Source organism: Crotalus tigris, unplaced genomic scaffold, assembly GCF_016545835.1.
Source record: "Crotalus tigris isolate CLP2741 ecotype Arizona unplaced genomic scaffold, ASM1654583v1 scf7180000017720.317629, whole genome shotgun sequence".
NCBI classification, from domain to species: domain Eukaryota; kingdom Metazoa; phylum Chordata; class Lepidosauria; order Squamata; family Viperidae; genus Crotalus; species Crotalus tigris.
The window spans coordinates 36,313-57,486 of record NW_024096589.1 but is presented as its reverse complement, the minus strand read 5'-3'; the positions used below and the strand labels follow the sequence as shown (position 1 = coordinate 57,486).

Below are 21,174 nucleotides of genomic sequence, written 5' to 3'. Positions count from 1 at the left end.
GATGGTGAGGCAGTGCTCCTGGGTTGAGCCATCGTTGAGTCCTCCATCCTGGTTGAGCAGTTTCAAAGAAACTGAGACGAAGCTCTGGCAGGCAAGTAGTTGGCGGAAGCGAAATTGGAACAAGTAACAAGACTGTTCCCCTGACCACCTGACCAGAAAAAATTCTATCTGGGCTTAGGTCATGGCAATTGAGTTAGATGCCGAAGGCATGTTTGGGGCCACTCTCTGGGCTCTGCCCAGAGGCCTTAGCTGGCCAGTCAAGGTGCACCACAAAAGGTAAAAACTCCCAATGAAGGGTGCAAAGGGCCTGAGACAAGGCCTAGCAAGAAAGGATCAGGTTCAAAATGGTGGCTGGTCAATGTTTTAAATTGCAAGTATTGATTTGTGGAGGTTGGAGGCTCTATCCTCTAAAAGTTTGACCTACTGCCAACAAGACCCTCACTATGGTAAAGTGATGAGGCCTGTAGGCAGTCACTGGGGCAGGGCTCAATGTGGCCTAGTTAAATGACCGCGTGGCGTGGTTCAAAATGGCGGTCATGGTGGGTCCGTGAAAAGCGCTATTAACCTAACGGACTGCAGTGGGGCTGAAAGACCCTGGCCCCCAAAGCATGTGAGGCCTATTCCAAAATTCAGGAGAAGGCCCGAAACAATTGCAAGAAGAAGAGGAAACTGCTCCTATACTTTGTTCCCTGGGCGGTGACCTCAAAATGGCGGTCGCGACCTGCTCTCCATTGGAAATGACACCGGAGGCTTTGAAAGGAAGGTTACTGGTGCTGGGGCCGGATGCTGAGGCAGCACTAAACGCTGCGCCAAAATTTAAATCAACAGGCAGCCTCCGAACAGCAGGAAAGAAAAATGACTTCGTTGCCTCCAATGGCAACCAAAATGGTGCCCGCGGGTGTTCCTGGATGCCGGAGATGATCCGGAGGCCCCAAATTAAAAAAAAAAATTTTAAGCCTGCAGCACGAGATTCTGTTGTTGGACAAAAAATGGGGGGAGAAGGATGGATTTCCAAGGCAAGCCTGCCCAAGGAATTTTCCCCCAGAGCCCTGGGAGAAAACAGGAAAGGAAAGCTGCCGGAGTCTCTCCCTGCCCACCTCCTACTCCTCAAGCAGTAATTCTAAAGTAGCACTGATCCCAGTGATAAAGGGAAAATTTGAGGGAGGATTCCAAATTAGGATTTACAAAGTAAGGGAGGATTTCAATTAATATTCAGTCAATTTAAAGGAAAAAGGAGAATTCACCAATGGATTTCTGACCTGCTATCTGTTGAGAGCCAAACCTGATACGTCTTCAAGAGCTAAGACCAAGTTAAGACTGGATCTCCTAGCAAGAGGGGGTGTGTCAAGTTTGGCTACTTGGTCTCAAGAGCAGGCAGACAGAGAATTGGTGGATTCTCCATCTCCTGTACTGGAGAAACCCCTGACCACCTTGGTGGAGCAGCTGTTGGAGAAGTTTGTTGGGATGGAGATACGAGGAGCGGAACCAGTAAAATCCCCAGCACGGAGGACAATGCTTGGAATGGATCAAGCTGCGGTGACTTTGTCCCCTTCTCTGCCCCTCCTAAAGGTGCTAGGTCAGGTGTGTCAGGGGATGGCAGGGGACTGGGGCGCAGCCAGGACCTTGCTGGTGGCCACCAGGCAGTCCCAGGTGGTCCTGGCAGTAGCAGGAGCTCCAGCCCTTGCTGCCTGGGAATTAGTGGAGGTGCTGCCCGGTTACTTATGGTCAATGATGGCTGTGAGCTACCACCTTTGAAGAGCACGTTTGAGGGGTGGCTGAAGAAACTTGCCTATTTCCTGAACCAGGTGTAGCTCTACCTGGAACGGCATTGAGCAACATTCCTGGGTAAAGGGGCCTGTGTGAACTCCATCGCTGCAAATTTGGAAGAATCTACTGAATGGATGGTGGCACTCCACAAACAGGAGATTCTGGAACTGGGGAACATTGATACTTTCCTAGAGGGGGTCCGGGCAAGTTTCAGGGAACCCACACAAGCCCACCGGGTGGAGCCGAAATCTGCTCGATTTGGCAGGGGAACCGGTCCATGGTTGAATACATTCGGGAGTTCCATAGCCTGGCCGGGAAGCTGGGAGGATAGCTGGAACACCTACATCAATTTCGAGATGGCCTAAATAGAGAGGTGTACCAGAATTGCCTGTCCCAGGAAATCCCTGATGACCTCCAAGCATGGTACCAGCTGGCCACCATAGTGGAATTGGACCTAATGGAGTATTAGCAACACACAGTGCCTGAGAGCTGCCCCCGCCAAAGCCAAGAGAAATGCTTGCCAATGTGCAGAGGGGGAGGGGCTTGCTTCCAATGTGGGAAAGAATGCAACAGAGCAGCCAACGGCCTACCCCCCTAATCTGCATCGATGCCAAAGGACTGAGCCAACCCAAGCCGAAGAAAACTCCAAAGATGAAGGAGAAAACATATGCAGCGTAGCAAGTCATGGAGGACTCCCCACAATCAAGCAAAGGGGAAGGAACTCCGACTCTTGGCAAACCTGGACCGGTTTTCCATGAGAGACACAGTGAGGGGAAGGATGAACCTATGGTAAGTAGTGCCATTGCCCTATTGACTGCCCAGGTGGAGGTAGGAGGTGCCCCAGTACGGGAGCAAGGGGAGTCTTTACCGCCTCGTTAGACTTTGGGTGCACTTGCTGCTTTGTCAGCCTGCAAACGATGGAGTTGTTGGACTGAAACTTAAGAGACTAAAGCAGCCCATGAAATTCGAGCAAGTAGATGGCTCCCTCACGGAAGGAGTGCCTGCAACCTGCCTGACAGAACCAGTGAGCCTAAGGGTAGGGAGCCACAAAGAAACTATTCAATTTATTGTAGCCCCAAAGATGGCAGAGACTAGGATTGATATAGGGTGGCAGCACCAGTACTCTTAAAGAAGAAATGTGGATCACTGAGACTGTGCGTTGACTTCAGGGGAATCAACAGGGTATGCATAGAAATATGTACCCCCTCCCCCTCATGGAGGACATGCTGGGGCACTTGTCCAAGGGGAAGGTGTTTACCAAACTGGATTTAAGACAGGTGTATTACCATGTGAGGATTAAGGAGGCGGATGAATGGAAGACAACTTTTAATTGCCTCTTAGGGTGCTACCAATTCCAAGTGAAGCCTTTGGGGCTACAAGGGGCGCCTGCTATGTTCATGCAACTAATTAACAAGGTGTTGCATGAGCACCTATACAATATACGTGCAGATTCTTTTCATTTTTTTCATACATAATTTTCTGTGATAATATTTAAATACCAACAAACACCAATAAAAACAAAATAACAGAAACTAAGGAAATAATAAAGCTCATATAATTTGATAATAAATTAAGTCAGTAATACCTGAATAAAGAGTTATTGATTAATAAAACAAATATATTGAATAGCTTAGAATAGAATAGAGCTGGAAGGGACTTTGGAGGCCTTCTAGTCCAGCCCGCTGCTCAAGCAGAAGAACCATACCAGTGATGGCAAATCTTTTAGAGACCGAGTGCCCAAACTGCAACCCAAAACCCACTTATGTATCGTTGGGTGCCAGGTGGGCGTGGCCCATTGGGTGGGTGTGGCTGCGGTGGTAATGGCAGACTGAGTGGGACTAAAAAGTTCAATCAATCAATTCCAACTTTGTGAAATCTTTTTTTTTCCCATGAGAAGTTGAAATTGGTTGTTTGAGTGAACCTTTTTTTTTTTTGCACACGGCAGTGGAGACCTAAAGCAAAAAGGTTTTATAAAACCCAGCTGAGGGCCTAGGACTGGGGGGATGGGACACGTGCCCACAGAGAGGGCTCTGCGTGCCACCTGTTGCACGCATGCCATAGGTTCGCCATCACGGACCTATACCATCTCAGACAAGTGACTTTCTAGCCTCTTTTTAAAAATCTCCAGTGATGGAGCGCCAACAATTTCTGGGGGCAAGCTATTCCACTGGTTGATTGTCTTCACTATCAGGAAGTTTCTCCTTAATTCCAGATTGCTTCTCTCTTTGATCAGTTTCCAACCATAGTTTCTTGTCCTGCCCTCTGGTGCTTTGGAGAATAATTTGACCCCCTCTTCTTTGTGGCAGCCTCTCAAGTACTGGAATACTGCTATCATGTCACCCCTATTTCTTCTTTTCTTTAGACTAGCCAAGGTCCTGGTTTCCAAGGTCTCAACATCTGTTCTGTAGTGTGATGACCAAATCTGGTTGCAGTATTCTAGGTGTGGTCTCACTAGGGCAGTGGTTCTCAACCTTTTTAATGTCGCGACCCCCAACTGGTCATAAGTCGAGGACTACTCAACCGGTCGTAAGTTGAGGACTACTCAACTGGTGCAGCACCGTTTGCAGACTGGAGCTTTTGGTGGGCTCAGCAGGGCAGAGACAGCCTGGACAATTCCTATTGGCTTTTGAAAGCCAATAGAATTAGACACTATTCAAGAGAGTCTATTCTATTAGCTTTCAAAAGCCAATAGAATAAAAGGGAGTAGCACAACTAAGGAAAAGGGGAAAAAATGGGGACTGCGTTGTTTGGCGACCCCGTGAAATGGTCATTCGACCCCAAATGGGGTCCCGATCCACAGGTTGAGAACCACTGCACTAGGGTTTTATAAAGTGGTACTAATATTCCATGTGATCTTGAGTCTAATGCCTCTGTTTATGCAACCCAGGATCGTATTAGCTTTTTTTGGCTGCTGCTGCACATTGCTGGTTAATAGTCAAGTGATCGTCCACTAGGACTCCATGGTCCCTCTCACAGTTACTGTTTTTGAGCCAGGTCTCACCTAATATGTACTTATATCTTTGATTTTTCCTGCCTAAATATAAAACTTTACTTTTCTCCACATTAAAACTCATTTTGTTGGATAGGGCCCATTGTTCCAGTTTGTCAAGATCTTTTTGAATCCAGAACTTGTTTTCTGGGGTGTTGACTATTCCTGCGAGTTTAGTATCATCTGCAAATATGATGATTTCCCCTTCTATTCCCTCATCTAAGTCATTGATGAAGATATTGAAGAGTACTGGGCCTAAGACAGAGCCTTGTGATACCCCACTTCTTACTTCTCTCCATGTGGATGTAATACCATTGAGGACTACTCGTTGAGTACGGTTTGTCAGCCAGCTACAAAGCCATCTGGTGATGATGTTCTCTATTCCACTTTTTTCTAGTTTACCAAGCAATAGATTGTGGTCTACTTTGTCAAATGCCTTACTGAAATCTAAGTATACTATGTCCACAGTGTTTCACTGGTCTATTAATTTGGTCACTTTATCAAAGAATGAAATAAGATTGGTTTGGCATGATCTGTTTTTAACAAACCCATGCTGGCTACCAGTTACAACTTCTACTTGTTCACAGATCTGTTTTTTGATTACCTTTTCCAGGATCTCCCCAGGTATTGATGTTAGACTGATTGGTCTATAGTTTCCTGGGTTTCTTTTTTTCTCCTTTCTTGAAGATGGAAACCACATTAGCCCTTTTCCAATCCTCAGGTACTTCCTCGCTGCTCCAGGATTTTTGAAAGATATGGTGCAATGGTTCTGAGATAACATCTGCCAGCTCCTTTAGAAGCTGATGATTTATATTTGTCAAAGTCGGATAGGTGTTCTCTTACCATTTTCTTGCTTATTTTAATTTTTGTTTCTAGTTTGTCTTTTGCAGTATTTTTTGGGGTATGTTGTGCTATAATTTCTTTTTGTGTTTCTTTTACTTCCTTGCCATCTTCTCTCTTTAGTGGACCTAGTTTCCTTGACCTTTTTCTTGTTATTAATATGTTGAAAAACACTTTTTTTATTATCTTTGATTTCTGTTGCAAGTCTTTGTTCATTCTGAGCCTTTGCTTTCCTGGCTTCGTCTTTGCATGTTCTGGCTGTCTGCTGCTAATCAGCCCTAGTTATGTGTCCCTCTTTCCATTTTTTGTACTTGTCCTTTTTGTAGTTCTGTTTCTTTTAAACAATTTGTATCCATCCATCAGTCCATTCCAGTCATGGGTTTCGTCCTACCAGGTTTCTGTAATGTCAACTATGTCATACCCACCCTTGTGCACTATTGCTTCTAGTTCACCGTTTGTTCCTCAAGCTTTGAGCATTAGTATATAAACATTTAAGACTTTTATCTCCTGATTGTTGTTTGATTTTTTTTTCTTTTTTTTCTCATCACTCCCTATCTCTTTGTTTGATTTGTTTTCTTGGGATTTATGATTGGTTTTGTGTTCTAGAGATTCTAATGATTGGTCAGCCTTCCCCCTCAATTTTAGTTTAAAGCCCTTCTAATGAGTTGGGCCAGTCTTTTTCCAAGTAGATTTTTCCCTGTTTTCGTGAGGTGCAGACCATCCCTTGTCAAGAGTCCACTGCATAGGAAATGCAGACCATGGTCCTGGAAACCAAAGTTTTCTTGGCAACCAACCTTTTTGCCAGTGGCTTCATGATACAGGACAATGCTAGCAAAGTGGCCATGGGGGCAGTGCTACTCCAAGAATAAAGAGGGAGGCTCCAATCATGCGCCTACAGCTCCCAGAAAGTAACCAACACTGAGAGGCATTGGGCGGTATGGGAGGAGGCGGCTTATGCAGTCCACTGGGCGCTGCTGACCTGGAGACAATTTTTAGATGGCAGCAAGGTCCCTTTTGAGGTATGGATGGACCACAAGAACTTGGAGGCCATGAAGATCCCAAGATAACTATCCCCCAAACAAATCCAATGGGCTCAGTACTTCAATCGATTCAGCTTTACCGTTCGGTATTTGCCAAGGGAGAAAAACTTCGTAGCAGATGCATTCTCTTGCCTGCCTCAGTATAAGAGCTCTAGGGAAGAGATAATCAATTCAATCATCCCCTCCAGGCTGCTGGCAGCACAAGGCTCCATGAGGCCAAGATTTTCACCTCCCCCTCACCTAAAAATCATGTAAAAATTGAAGGAAATCCTAGTGGAGGATAAGGATAGTTCAGAAAGCATAGAGAGGATTTGACGAACTGGCTGGAAGTTGTATGTTCCGCCTAACCTAAGAGATCAGATCCTGCAACAATGCCATGATGTAAAACTCGTGGGCCGTTTCGGGTTTGTGAAAACCTTCCATCTAGCTAGGAGGCAGTTCTGATGGCCCAAGATGAACAAGGATATAGAGAGCTACATTTCTGGATCCCCAGTATGCTCATCCATTAAAAGATTGCTAGGAACACCTTCTGGACTGTTGCAGCCAATGGTTAACCCCAGCAGAACGTGGAAAGAAATTGCTATGGATTTCATTGTGGAACTGCCTGAGAGTTCTGGGAATAGTGATTTGGACTGTGATCGACCTGTTTTCTAAACAAGCACATTTTGTGGCATGCCTGAAAATCCCATCAACCTGAAGTTTGGCCAAATTGTTTGTGCAGTATGTTTATTGGCTGCATGGAGTCCCAGGGCACATCATCTTTGACTGGGGGGGGGGTGCAGTTCACTGGAAAGTTTTGGCAGAAGTTTATAAAGCTAATAGGCTCCTCACAGGGGCTTAGTTCTGGGTTTCATCCGAGTACTAATGGGGTGGCTGAGAGGACCAACTTAATAATAAAGCAATATTTACGTTGCTATGGATTTGCTTCTTCAGTTCCAAGATGTGTATTCAATAAAGTTTATCTTTTATAGCACTCAGAAGCCTTGAAAATTCCTTAATATTGAGTTCGCTGGTCAGACAGTTAGATAGTAGATAGATAGATAGATAGATAGATAGATAGATAGATAGATAGATAGATAGATAGCAAGGCAGCAAGACAACTACCATTATAGCACCATTAAGAAATATTAAAGTTTTAAATATTAGTTTAGAAAGAGTGTTTAGGCTTTGTAATATAGATTATTAGTATGAATGAGTTATTAATGAAAGAATATATAATCAGACCTTTGAGTGATCTGAGATGGAATTTCATTTGTAAATTCATTATTTTCAGAAATCTTTTCTGTTGTACCAGTATTCAGAACGTCTCCCTCTGTGGAATAAAAATAATTTTATTATGTCATTTTGAGGAAACGCCTCCAATATTTGTTCTTTGTCTTACTGAAATATACTAGATTTATTAAATTAAATATTGTATAGAAATCAAGTCCAATGCATAATATCTGTCTATTATAGATTACTGGTAGACAAAACTTTTTAATTTGACTTCCAATAAAACATATATCTAAATTTCTCATTACTGAAATGAAAATCATAAAGGCTTATTACCTGCATCACCAAATGATTCACCTGCAAAATAAACATATTATTTTTCAGACTGAGTAGATCAAATAACTTGTCTGTTGTACATAGAACTGAGGACAGAGGATACAAGCATACACGAATAGATCTTCTCCACCAATTCTAAGATACTTTATCTTGATCATGAGAAAAACAGCATAGCTTTTAAACTATCCAGAGAGCAAATCACTTAGGCTGAGAAGTGTTGACAGCAGATATAAAAATCCAGTGAAGAATTATGTAGTAGATTCAGATTTAGGACAGAATTCAGTGATAAATTTCACAATTTTAAAAGTGATGTTAGCATTATCGTGAAACAGTCACACTATCATTATACTTAAGCATATCAATAGAAACAAAAGATAAAGAAATGCTTAATGTACAAAACAAAGAAAAAAGGAGAAATAAGCAATCAGCGTATCTGTAATTTTTCATTTGTAATGTTTTAAATCCCTGTATTCCATATAATGGGAATACTACAAGAAGTCATTATGCATGATAAGTTAGTGTTTATTATTTATTAAATTTATATGCCACCCATTTCACTGCAAAGCAACTCTGTATGGCCTACAAACATCACAGAAACAGAGATACAAACATTAAATATTAAGTAAATAGAAATTAAATAAGTTAAAAATCAGAATATTACAGTATGGAGATGGGATCCTCCTGATCCACTCCAACTTGAAATGCCCCCATCTGGACCCCAGGCCAGTTGGCAGAGCCAGATTTTGAGGTGGCAGACTAAGCAATGGATTGAGCCATACAGTGGTGGTGAGTCCAGCAGCGACCGTGGTAGGCCAAGTATCGGCAATGGGCCAAGTGTTGGCGGGCCAAATGGTGACAGTGGACCAAGCAGTGGCAGATGGGCCAGCCAGCAGACCAAATGGCAGTAGCGGACCAAGTAATGGTGGCATGTTAAATGTTATTATTGGCCCCAATGGCTTATCTGAGGAACAATGCCTAGGCCCCACTGAGGAGCTGTATCTAGGACTCGCTTGATAGTGGAGCATCGGCATCATCAGTGGTGGTTGTGATGATAGTAGTGAGATAGATGGCAACAAGAGGGGCTGTAGCTGTCCCAGTGGCCTTCCTAGGGAACTGTGCCAAGACCCAGTGGCATTGGTCCTGGCAATCTAGCATCCAGACCCATCTAAGAGATTTGTGGTTCAAACAAATACTTCAGATGTTGCCAATGGAGCTGTTTTTCCACAAAAGAGGGAGAGAGAAAACAGTATCTTGCCTTGCACTTTCTTCTCTAGAGCTTTGACTGCCCCAGAAAGGAACTCTTTAGTTAAGAGTTCCTGGTCATTAAATTCACATTCCAATACAGGAGACACTTTTTGGAATGAGCACATTTTTTACATAGAAGTCAACAAAGACCATCAAAATCTGCACATCCTGCAACAGACCAAGCTGCTTTCACCCAGACAAATCAGATGGAGCCAATTCTTCTCACACTTTAATTTGTATATTCAATACCTCAAAGAATGTGATGCCAGATGCACTCTCTTGCAAACCAGAATATTCTCAAGTTCAACAGACTCCTATACCAGCAACAATTCTACAACGTTCGCATTTCTGGCTTTGATAGCAACCAGCATCCACTGAGAGGTTTACCCAACTGCACCAGGACTTAATCACCAGGTTAAAAGCTCAGCAACATTTAGACTGCTTCTCACAGATCTGGATGCATGGCCTCAAGGAAGCTCTAGCAGGCATCGTAACCCATTCACAATAGAGGGAGGAGTCTTAAAACATAAGGGCAGAAACCAGAATATTCTCAAGTTCAACAGATTTCTATACCAGCAACAATTCTACAATGTTTGCATTTCTGGCTTTGATAGCAACCAGCATCCACTGAGAGGTTAGGAACTACCCAACTGCACCAGGACTTAATCACCAGGATAAAAGCTCGGCAACATTTAGAATGCTTCTCACAGGCCTGGATGCATGGCCTCAAGGAAGCTCTAGCAGGCATCATAATCCATTCACAATGGAGGGAGGAGTTTTAAAACATAAGGGCAGAATAGTAGTTCCTCTGCCTTGCAGGGAAGAGATTGTCAGGTCCCCATAGATCCCTATCGGGATACTGTCATTCTGGTGCAAGGGGGGGGGGGCTCAAGGCTTCTCTGTGAAGTATCCATTTTACTTTGTTCTTCTTTTGCTTTGATGTATCTTCCTGGGAAATGGGAGGGGGAGGGATGTGCCTGGGGCCATCTGTTTTGTCCCATCCCCGGAGAACCAAGGTCGTGGTGCCTGAGAACGACTTATCACCTTCTCAGCTCAGAGTTCTCACACCTTCGCACCTCTGGATTGGCTCTCTATGGACTGTGCAGTTGGGAGGGGTTTGAACAATGAGGTTTAATCTAGAGTTTTTGCACAGGAACTTTAGATCCTGCCTATTTTCTCTGCAATCACTCTCTCTCAATAAAAGATCCTTTTGAAATGCTGCCTGCTTCAAGAGTTTGACTTTCTTGAGGGAATAGCTGAAGTGAGACCTTACATTAGGCAGGATCTGCAAAGTGGTCAACCTGGAGCAGCACCAGCCCTACCATGGGGATCGTGCACACAATGTCTAACCAGGGCAGCGAGCACGAAGAAGTTGAGTATTGGGGGGGAACCTCCACCAAAACTCATCCTGACACAAACTCCACTGGATGGATGGAGGAAGCTGCCGCCCTGGAGGAGCCTTCAAAGCCAAGATGGTCCATTGGTGTGGGGAAGGAGGACTGGGAAGGAGTCACCCTCACCGTGGCAGCCGATAGCATGGCTGGAGGCGCGAGATAGAAGCACTGTATGATGACGATGAATTGGAGGAAGAACCGGATCACGCCAACCAGCTCATGAAGCAAGCAATATGTTTCCACGATGGAAGCTTTCTAGAGTCTAGCTTGCATGGAAAGAGATGACGGGAGGCACGAGGAAGCCACATGTGGAAGGGGGGAATCCTTGACCCTGGAGACAGCTGCCGGCACCCACTGAATCTGCAGAGAGGGTGAAAACCACACCAGGCAGCCCTCCCCAAAGGGACCCTGGTGGTGCAAATATCCGGAGAATCAATGGAGGAAGACCCCATCAGCAGGAGCAAAAGGCATGAAGTTTGATGGAGACCCCCAGCTATTCGGATTCTTTCTCACCCACGTCCTCACCTACATGCAAGAATACAGGCGAGACATCCTCACCGAAGGGGCTAGGATCAGAGTCATCATCCTGGCCCTGGAGGGGGTCGCCGCCTGATGGATGATGACCAACACCAATACCCCAGAGTTCTGAAACTTTAACCACTTCATGACGCCGCTGAGATTTTATTTATTTATTTTTAAAATTTATAAACCGCCCCACTCCCGCAGGACTCTGGGCGGCTAACAATAAAAACACCATATAACATGACAAAACAAACAATACAATAACAGTCATCCAGGGGTCAGATTTTATAAACCCCAGGCCTGCCGGAAAAGCCAGGTCTTAAGCAGCTTGCGGAAAACCAACAGGGTGGGAGCGGTCCTAATCTCCGGGGGAGCTGGTTCCAAGACGTGGGCGCCATCACAGAGAAAGCCCTCTCCCGCGGCCCCGCCAAATGGCACTGCTTGGCCGACGGGACCTGAAGGAGGCCCAGCCTGTGGGATCTAACTGGACGAAGGGAACTATGAGGTAGTAGGCGGTCTCGCAAATAGCCTGGCCCTGAGCTATATAGAGCTTTAAAGGTAATAACCAACACCTTGAATTGGACCCGGAGACCAATAGGCAACCAGTGCAGCTCACGGAGGATAGGTGTAACGTGGGTGTACCGAGGAGCACCCACTATCACTCGTGCGGCTGCATTCTGGACCAACTGTAGTCTCCGAATACTTTTCAAGGGTAGCCCCATGTAGAGTGCGTTGCAGTAGTCCAGACGTGAGGTGACAAGGGCATGAGTGACTGTAAGGAGAGCCTCCCGGTCCAGGTAGGGTCGCAACTGGTGCAACAGACGAACTTGTGCAAAGGTCCTCCCAGCCACAGCCGTCAAATGATGTTCCAATTTCAGCTGTGGATCAAGGAGGACACCCAAGTTGCGAACCCGCTCCGAAGGGGGTATATTTTCTCCTGCTAGAGTCAACACTGGACAGTTAACATGATCCTTGGGAGGCAACATCCAAAGCCACTCGGTCTTGTCAGGATTGAGCCTGAGTCTGTTAACCCCATCCAGACCCTCACGGCTTCAAGGCAACGGCCCATCACATCAGCCGCTTCACTGAGAGAGCTCGGGGAGGAGATATATAGCTGGGTATCATCAGCATACTGATGAAACCTCACCCCGTGCTGTCTGATGATCTCACCCAGCGGCTTCATGTAAATGTTAAATAGGAGGGGGGAGAGGACCGACCTCTGTGGCACGCCGCATTCAAGGGACCTCAGGGTTGACCTCTGCCCCCCCACCAGTACTGATTGCGACCGGCCAGAGAGGTAGTAGGAGAACCACCGTAAAACGGTGCCTCCCATTCCCACCCCTTCAAGTCGTCGCAAAAGAATACCATGATCGATGGTATCAAAAGCCGCTGAGAGGTCAAGTAGCACCAAGACAGAGAATAACCCATCTTGGGCCCACCAGAGATCATCCATCAGCGTGACCAAAGCAGTTTCTGTGCTGAAGCCGGGCCTGAAGCCAGATTGAAAGGGGTCCAGGTAATCCGCTTCATCCAGAGACCGTCGGAGCTGGAGCGCCACCACTCTCTCTACAACCTTCCCCAAAAAGGGGAGATTGGAGACTTGACAGAAGTTATTTAACTCAGCCGGGTCCAGGGTAGGCTTCTTGAGAAGGGGCCTCACAACCGCTTTCTTCAAGGATTGCGGGAAAGACCCCTCCCCCAACGAAGCATTGATCAACACCTGGAGCCAGCCTCGTGTCACCTCCTTGGCGGCCGAGACCAACCAGGAAGGACACGGGTCCAATAAACAAGTGGAGGCACTCATTGCTCCCACCGCTCTGTCAACATCCTCAGCGGTCACAGACTCAAATTCATCCCATAAAACTGGGCTAAGACCTGCCCGGGTCATCTCAGAAGGCCCTGCCCAATCGGAGTCTAGGTCTGTCCGAATCCGAGTGATTTTGTCTGATAGGAACTGCACAAATTCTTCCACCCTACCCTGTAAGGGCTCCCCGGCTTCCCGAACGTTAAGTAGGGAACGGGTCACCCTAAACAGGGCGGCGGGGCGAGATTCTGCAGATTCAATAAGTGCAGAAAAATGCGAACATTTTGCCGCTCGTATCGCCACTAAATAAGTCCTAATATAGACTCTTAAAAGTGTCTGGTCAGATTCGGAGTTACTAGCCCTCCAGCGTCGCTCTAGACGTCTCTTCTGACACTTCCTCTCCCGTAGCTCAATAAACCAAGGTGCCCTCCGGGATCCACAATCACGGAGAGGTCGCAAAGGCACGATCCGGTCTAATGTCCCTGATGCCGCCTTATTCCAAGCAGCGACCAAGGACTCAGCTGGTTCGTGGAGGAGGGAATCAGGAAAACCCCCAAGCGCTATTTGGAACCCCTCCAGGTCCATTAAACGCCTGGGGCGGAACCACCTAATCGGTTCCGCCTCCCTGCGGTGGGGGAGTAGGATCGAGAAATCTAACCTCAATAGGAAGTGATCCGACCATGACAAGGGAGAAGTAACTATACCCCTTAAATCGAAATCACATCTCCACTGCCCTGAGAGGAATACCAAGTCGAGCGTGTGTCCTCCCGTATGGGTCGGACCCTGAATTATCTGGGTCAGGTCCATGGTTGTCATGGAAGCCATGAACTCCTGAGCCATACTGGAGGATTCGCTGAGTGACGGCAGATTGAAATCCCCCAGCACCATAAGCCTGGGGAATTTCACCGCCAACCCGGCTACCCCCTCCAGCAGCTCGGGCAGGGCTGTTATCACATAGCTGGGAGGCAGGTATGTCAACAAACCCAACTGAACGCTTGAATCCAACCTCAAGAGAAGGGACTCACACCCAACCATCTCTGGGGCAGGGATCCTGCGAGGTCTCAAGGATTCTCGGACAAGAATCGCCACTCCCCCACCCCTTCCCTGGAATCGCGGTTGGTGCATTATCTGAAACCCGTCTAGGCACATCTCTGAGAGAGGAACACCTCCCTCTTGGCCCAGCCAGGTCTCAGTAATACATGCCAGGTCGGCCTCCTCATCTAATATCAAGTCCCGGATGAGGGGAGCTTTATTAATAACCGACCTGGCATTAAGAAGCAGCAACCTGAGGCCAGGGTCCTGAACACCCCCCTCTCCAGGTATTGGAGAAGAGTCCAAGGGGCCGGAACAAGTAATTGCTTTAATACAGCAAGTCCTTGTTCCCCTAAGATGGCCCGCCCCTTGGCTCCTGCCATATCTACCTCTCCCTATGATAACCGGGATGTTCTGGCCCACCTCCACCCCCGAAAACTCCCCACCCACCCCGCAGGTCTCCCTCCCACCATCCCCCCATCCCGGCAGTCCACATCTCACATTCATATCGAGCCGAGAAATACATTCGCCCCCCTTCTGTTTACACACTCAGCAGAGGGGGCACCAGTTCTCATTTCCAGCTCCATCACTCACACCCATACACACCCTAATACAATAAAACTAAAAAGAAAATTAAAAACAGTCAATCATACTGTCAACATACACTGGCTGAGAGATTCTGGGAGTCGATGTCTAAAAGTCACAAAGGGCCACATCTGAAGACCCTATATTCTTTCGGCTATGCTCCTCTCCCCTCTACAGCAGCTGGAGGCCGTCCAGGAACTGAAGGCCTGGGCAGCAGGGAAAGAAACGAGCACTCGGGACCGCCACAAGGAAGGTGGAAGAGCTCATATGACGCCCTTCGAGGTCTACAACTTCTGGCTGCTGCCGGCCATCATAAGCGGCGTCCACTTCGGCGCAGCTCCTGGATGATGCGGCAGGCGCGGCGGAAGCAGCGCCCCCCCCCGGCGGCGGTAGCAACAACGGGATGGCGCCGGCCAGGCCCCCCGTGGTGCGCGGCGGCCCCGCTGGTCTCGCAGGGCCGGACCGACGAGCATGATCACACGGTGAAGGGGTGTAGCCCGCCCGAGGCCACGGGGAGAGACGGGCCTGCTTTTTCTCCTCCTCCTTCTACCCTCATCCTCTGGCGGCGGCGGTCCTCCCGTGAGCTTCCAGCTGGGCGGTGCCGGCGCGGCAATGGCGGCTGGCTGGCTCCGTCTTTGCCCTCCCGCCGACCGACCTGACTTCTTACGATAGAGGCGGCGGTGGCAGTCTTCTTCTTCAGTTGTTTCAGTTGTTTGGTGACTGACTCTGACCGCTGGGCTGGGCGCCGTCCTAAAAGCACTGCTAGACTCGGATGCACCAAATGCTTTATAAGCCCAACCTTAGTAGGAAAACTGGGGGTCCGCCTGAGGAGACTAAAGAACCCGATTACTTTTTGTCAACTAGAAGAGTCAGTTGCAGGATATCCCAGCCACTTTTGCCATTGAGTCCCTGGGCCTAGCCATGAGAAGCCACTCCGAGACTCTAACCTCTATAGTGGCACCCGGAATGGAACGCCCCCTCATCTTAGGACTCACTTGGCTCAAAAAATGAACCTAGGGGTGGACTGGAGGGACTCTTGAAGTTCCCATAGAGGGAGAAAGCCCTCACGCAACGGCGGCCACAAGGCAAGGAAGGAACCCCAAAGAGAAGTGGCAGCTGCCTTGAAGAGCGAGTTGCTGCAGGGCATATCCTGAGAATATCACAATTTGGTTGATGTGTTTAGTGAGAGAGGTTGAGACAAACTCCTTCCCACCAACCCACAAACTGTGCTAGTGAGATTGTTCCCAGGGCCAAGTTGCCAAAACCAAAACTATATTCCATGACTCTAAGAGAGTTAGCTAAACTGCTCAAGTTTATAGACAAAAAACTTGGCCTGAGACTTCATTCAGCCGGCCAGACCCAGGGTTGCCGCCCCAGTTCTGATCTGCATGAATAAAAATGGGTCTCTGCGTTGATTATAGGAGTCTTAATGCAGTGTGTGTGGAAAATGTGTGCCCCCTTTCACTCATGAAAGATATGCTGGCCCACTTTTAAAAAGGCAGAATATTCTCTAAATTGGATTTACGGGATGTATATTACCAAAAGCCCTTTGTTATTCATGCCGATGCCAGTGATGTAACGATAGGAGCTGTGCTGCTCAGGAAAGTGAGAAAGGCCAATTATAGCCTTATGGTTACACATCAAAAAAGGATGATAGAAGTGGCAAAGCAACGCCAAACGGAGGCTAAAGAGCAGAGGATGACTCGTGCAGCTTATAAGCGTAAAGAGAAAGAGCAACGTAAAAAAGAGCCCAAAGAGAATTCTCCTGGAAGTGCATCACCGCCGGTGGGAGGAGCAAGACCCAAGAGTTATGCAACACACGCAGCTCTGTCAGAGTTTGATGGTGTCTTCTCCAGGCTGCGTGCCAAGGGAGATGGCAAAGTTTTTGACCTGGAATGTTAATGGATTGAATTCTCCTCAGAAACGGAAAAAAATCTTTTATTATTTGAAACAACATACCAATGATGTTATTTGTTTACAGGAAACTCATATTCTACTTAAAGATCAGAAATATTTAGTTAATGCTCGTTTGGGATCTCATTTTATATCTCCTGCACCTGGGAAGAAAGGGGGAGTTGTTATATATGTCAAACAAAACCTGCCAGCTTGTCTGGTAGAATCAGATCCCCAGGGGAGATATGTGATGATTGAACTTGGTATTTATGGTAAGAAAGTACTTATAGTTGGACTTTATGCTCCAAATCAACAACAGGAACAATTTTATAAACAGTTACACCAAAAAATAACTTTGCTTGATTATAGATCAGTGGTATTAATGGGTGATTGGAATGGTGTCTTAGACACACAAAGGGATAAGAAAGGTTCCTCTCCTTTTCTTAAACAAGCAAGGCTACCTAAAGCCTTTTTTGATATGAAAGAAGACTGGGAATTAAGGGACTATTGGCGGGAACGTAATCAAGAGGAGAGAGACTTTACTTTTTTTTCTGACAGACACCAATCTTTTTCAAGAATTGACTTTTTCTTGATTACCACGGATTTGTATAATAAAGTAAAGAATGTAAAGATTTTTCCTAGATCACTGACGGATCATAGTCCAGTTTGGATGGAGTTGATTCAAGAGAAAGAGGAAAGAAGATCCTGGAGAGTTAATGAAAATTTGTTTAGACAAGAGAAGAATGTTCAAAAACTAAAGGAGTGTTTAAAGGACTATTTTGCTTTGAATATGTATAAGGGGACTTCAATGTCAATGGTATGGGATGCAGGTAAAGCATTTATGCGCGGTGTTTTGATAAAAATGAATAATTTTTATAAGCGAAATCAGATTCAGAAACGTAGAGAACTTGAAGATGAAATTAAACTAAAAGAAAGGGCTTTGATTCTAAATCCTTCTGATGAAAGTACTAAAGAATCTGTAAAGTTATTAAGGTCACAATTTAATATGTTGATAGCAGATCAAGCTGCAACCAATTTATTATTTATGAAACAAAATACATTTTGTAATGCTAATAAGCCGGGGAGATGGTTGGCTTATCAATTAAGAAAGAAACAGAGACAGAGAATAATAGAGAAAATAAATTATAAGGGTAAACTAGTTTCTCAGAAGGAATTAATTAAAAAATCTTTTTTGGATTATTATCAAAACCTATACAAATCTACTAATGTACAACTGTTAGATATAAATAAATATTTAGCTGAGGCAAGTTTTCCTAAACTGACTGAGGATCAGAAATATGAAATTAATGGTTTAATTACTAAGGAGGAAATCGCCTCAGCAATTCAACAATTGAAATTAGGGAAAGCACCGGGTACGGATGGGTTAACAGCTGTTTATTATAAAGCTTTAATGGAGGAGATGATTCAACCATTAAATGATCTTTTTAATGGTATCTTACAGGGTTTAGAGATTCCTCCTTCATGGCGTAGTGCTTTTATATCATTGATTCCAAAGGAGGATCAAGATCTTACTTTACCAAAAAACTATAGGCCTATATCTCTTTTAAACGTGGATTATAAGATATTTGTAAAAATTTTGGTAAATAGGCTTATGAGGGTGGTGCATCATCTTGTGCATAAAGATCAATCAGGGTTTATAACAGGAAGGTATATGAAAAACAATGTTAGACAAATTATTAACTTATTAGAATACTTAGATAAGAACAACCAAGTTCCTGCAGGGCTCATATTTTTAGATGCTGAAAAAGCATTTGACCAACTGAATTGGCATTTTATGCTAAGAGTAATGGAAGAAATGAATTTTGGTGAAAACATATTACAAGCCCTTAAGGTAATATATCAAAAACAAACAGCACAACTTATTGTTAATGGAGGTTTGTCGGAGGTTTTCACAATAGAGAAAGGTACTAGACAGGGGTGTCCTTTATCGCCATTGTTGTTTGTTTTAACATTGGAAATATTATTGATTAAAATTCGAGAGTCTCAGGAAATTAAAGGAATATATGTTAATAAAAAAGAATATAAGTTGAGAGCTTTTGCGGATGACTTGGTTGTTACTTTGTCGCAACCTGATTATTCTGTAGTAAACTTATTACAGTTGATTCACCATTATGGTTTGGTCTCGGGTTTTAAGATTAATGTAAATAAGACTAAAATTTTACCTAAAAATTTGTCGAGTCAGGAGAAGCAGATTTTGGTTAACTCGACGGGTTTTGAGATTGTTAATAAGGTAAAATATTTGGGGGTGATGCTGTCTGTTTCTAATGCAAAACTATTTAAAAATAATTATGAAAGGTTGTGGGTCGGGGTACAGAAAGACTTGAAGAATTGGGAAAAGCTGCAATTATCCCTCATGGGAAGAATTGCAGTGATAAAAATGAATATTCTACCCAAGTTTCTTTTTTTGTTTCAAATGTTACCAATTTTGAAAAATGAGATTAATTTAAATGAGTGGCAGAAGGGTCTCAATAAATTTATTTGGGCAGGGAAAAAACCAAGGGTTAAGTTCAAAATTATGCAAGACTTCCGTGAGAGGGGCGGACTCAAGGTACCAAATTTGAAATTATATTATGATGCGGTGGTTTTAACATTAATTAGTGACTGGGTAAATTTGACAAATTCTGAGATACTTTATCTAGAGGGATGGGATTTACTTTATGGGTGGCATGCCTATTTAATATTTAATAAAAAAATAGATTGGGCTTTTAAATCTCATATTTTAAGAATTTCTTTACTTAGGATTTGGAGAAAATATTATAAAAGTGATTTTAAAGTACCATTATGGGCTATACCTTGGCATGCGATAGAAGGAATAAAAAGAGGGGTTAAAATGGATATGGTGTCTTATAGACAGTTACTTAAATGGGATGGACAAAACTGGCAATTAAAATCACGGGAAGAATTAGCACAAGAAAATTTTACTTATTCTTGGTTCCAATATAGGCAACTACTAGATAGATGGAAGATGGATTGTAAGGTGGGTTTTCTTAGAGAAGATGAAAATCTTATTAAGCAACTGAAGGATCAAAGACAAACCCACATTAAGAGAATTTATGGGGTTTTAGTTGAATTGGACTCAGAAACGGAACTAATTAAAGATTGTATGATTAGATGGGCGCAGAACTTTGGTGAGCCAGTTTCATTGGACACCTGGGAAACTATTTGGGTGAGAAATGTCAAATTTACTCAAGCACAGAATTTAAGGGAGAATTTTTATAAAATGTTTTATAGATGGCACCTTGATCCACAAAAAATGTCTTACATGTACCCTGACGTGCAACCTAAATGCTGGAGATGTGGTTATAAGGAGGCTTCCTATTATCATATTTGGTGGTCATGCAGAGAGATAAAAGCATTTTGGATCAAAATATGGTGGAATATCCAGAGAATTTTTAGAAGGAGGGTAAAATTTACTCCGCAATTATTTTTGTTAGGTATTGTTACAGATTGTGATACAAAGGAGGTTGTATTGATGTTAAACTTGATCACAGCCGCGAGGCTGTTAGTTGGACAATATTGGAAGAAGGAATCTTTGCCTACATTGCAGGAATGGTTTTTTAAAGTAGCTTATCTGGCAGAAATGGCAAAGATTTCGGCTTTCTTAAAGCAACAAACGCAAGAGAAGTTTTTTGCTATCTGGGACAAATGGATAAAATTTATACAATTTAGATTGGGTATACAAAAATATTATATAGCTTTTTCATAAGTTTTATTTTTATATATATTATAGATATCTTTTTTTATATATATAAATATAAAGTTTTTAATTTAATTTTTATTTTTTTTTATTATTTCTTAAGCCTATAATCTGCTCTGGGAAGCTCAGGGGGGGGGAAGGGAGGGTTTTTGGGAGGGGTGTGGGGTGGGGGTTTTTTTTTATATGTATTGTTTAATTTTTTTTCTTTTGTATATGTTGTTTTTTGTTCTGTATTGTTCTTGTTTTTCTTGTAAAATTTATAAAACTTTTAATAAAAAAAAAAAAAAAAGCTGACAGAAACTGAGCAACATTGGGCGATGTGGGAAAAAGTGGCCTATGCCTCCTCACCTGGCAACATTTCCAGGAAGGGAATAAAATCCATTTTCTGGTCTGGACTGACCACAAAAACTTAGAAGCTCTGAAAACTCTGAGGAAATTGTCCCCCCAAGCAGGCACAGTGGGCACAGCACTTTCAATGTTTTAATTTCTCCCTCTGTTACTTACTGAGGGGGAAGAACTTCTTAGCTGACGCTCTGTCGAGGCTACCGCAATATAATAGTGCAAAAGCGGAAGTGGTAAAACCTTTGCTTCCAGCATGACAACTAGCAGCTCAATTACTGAGAGCACAACCAAAAAGGGGGTCGCCCCTAGATAACACCAGTATCCTGGCTTTCAAATAAGCCCTAGAGGAAGATGAGTGGTTTCTCAACCACAAAAATATTTGCTCCATGAAGGAAGGGCTAGCCTGTAGGAGGAAAATCATACATCCCAACCAGTCAGAGACTGAGAACTATGCA

The 21,174-nt window shown here is 44.4% G+C and overlaps 1 protein-coding gene across 1 annotated transcript in view; it reads right to left on the bottom strand.

The window, feature by feature from the left end:
- LOC120306134 (protein O-mannosyl-transferase 2-like) overlaps window positions 1-21,174 on the bottom strand; it is a 198,621-nt gene that overhangs the window by 160,537 nt on the left and 16,910 nt on the right. The window contains exons 5-6 of the mRNA XM_039338813.1: window positions 8,185-8,205; window positions 7,861-7,948 (exon numbers count right to left, since the gene is read on the bottom strand). The gene's annotated coding sequence lies outside the window, so the exon portion shown is untranslated. The remainder of the gene's footprint in view (window positions 1-7,860; window positions 7,949-8,184; window positions 8,206-21,174) is intronic.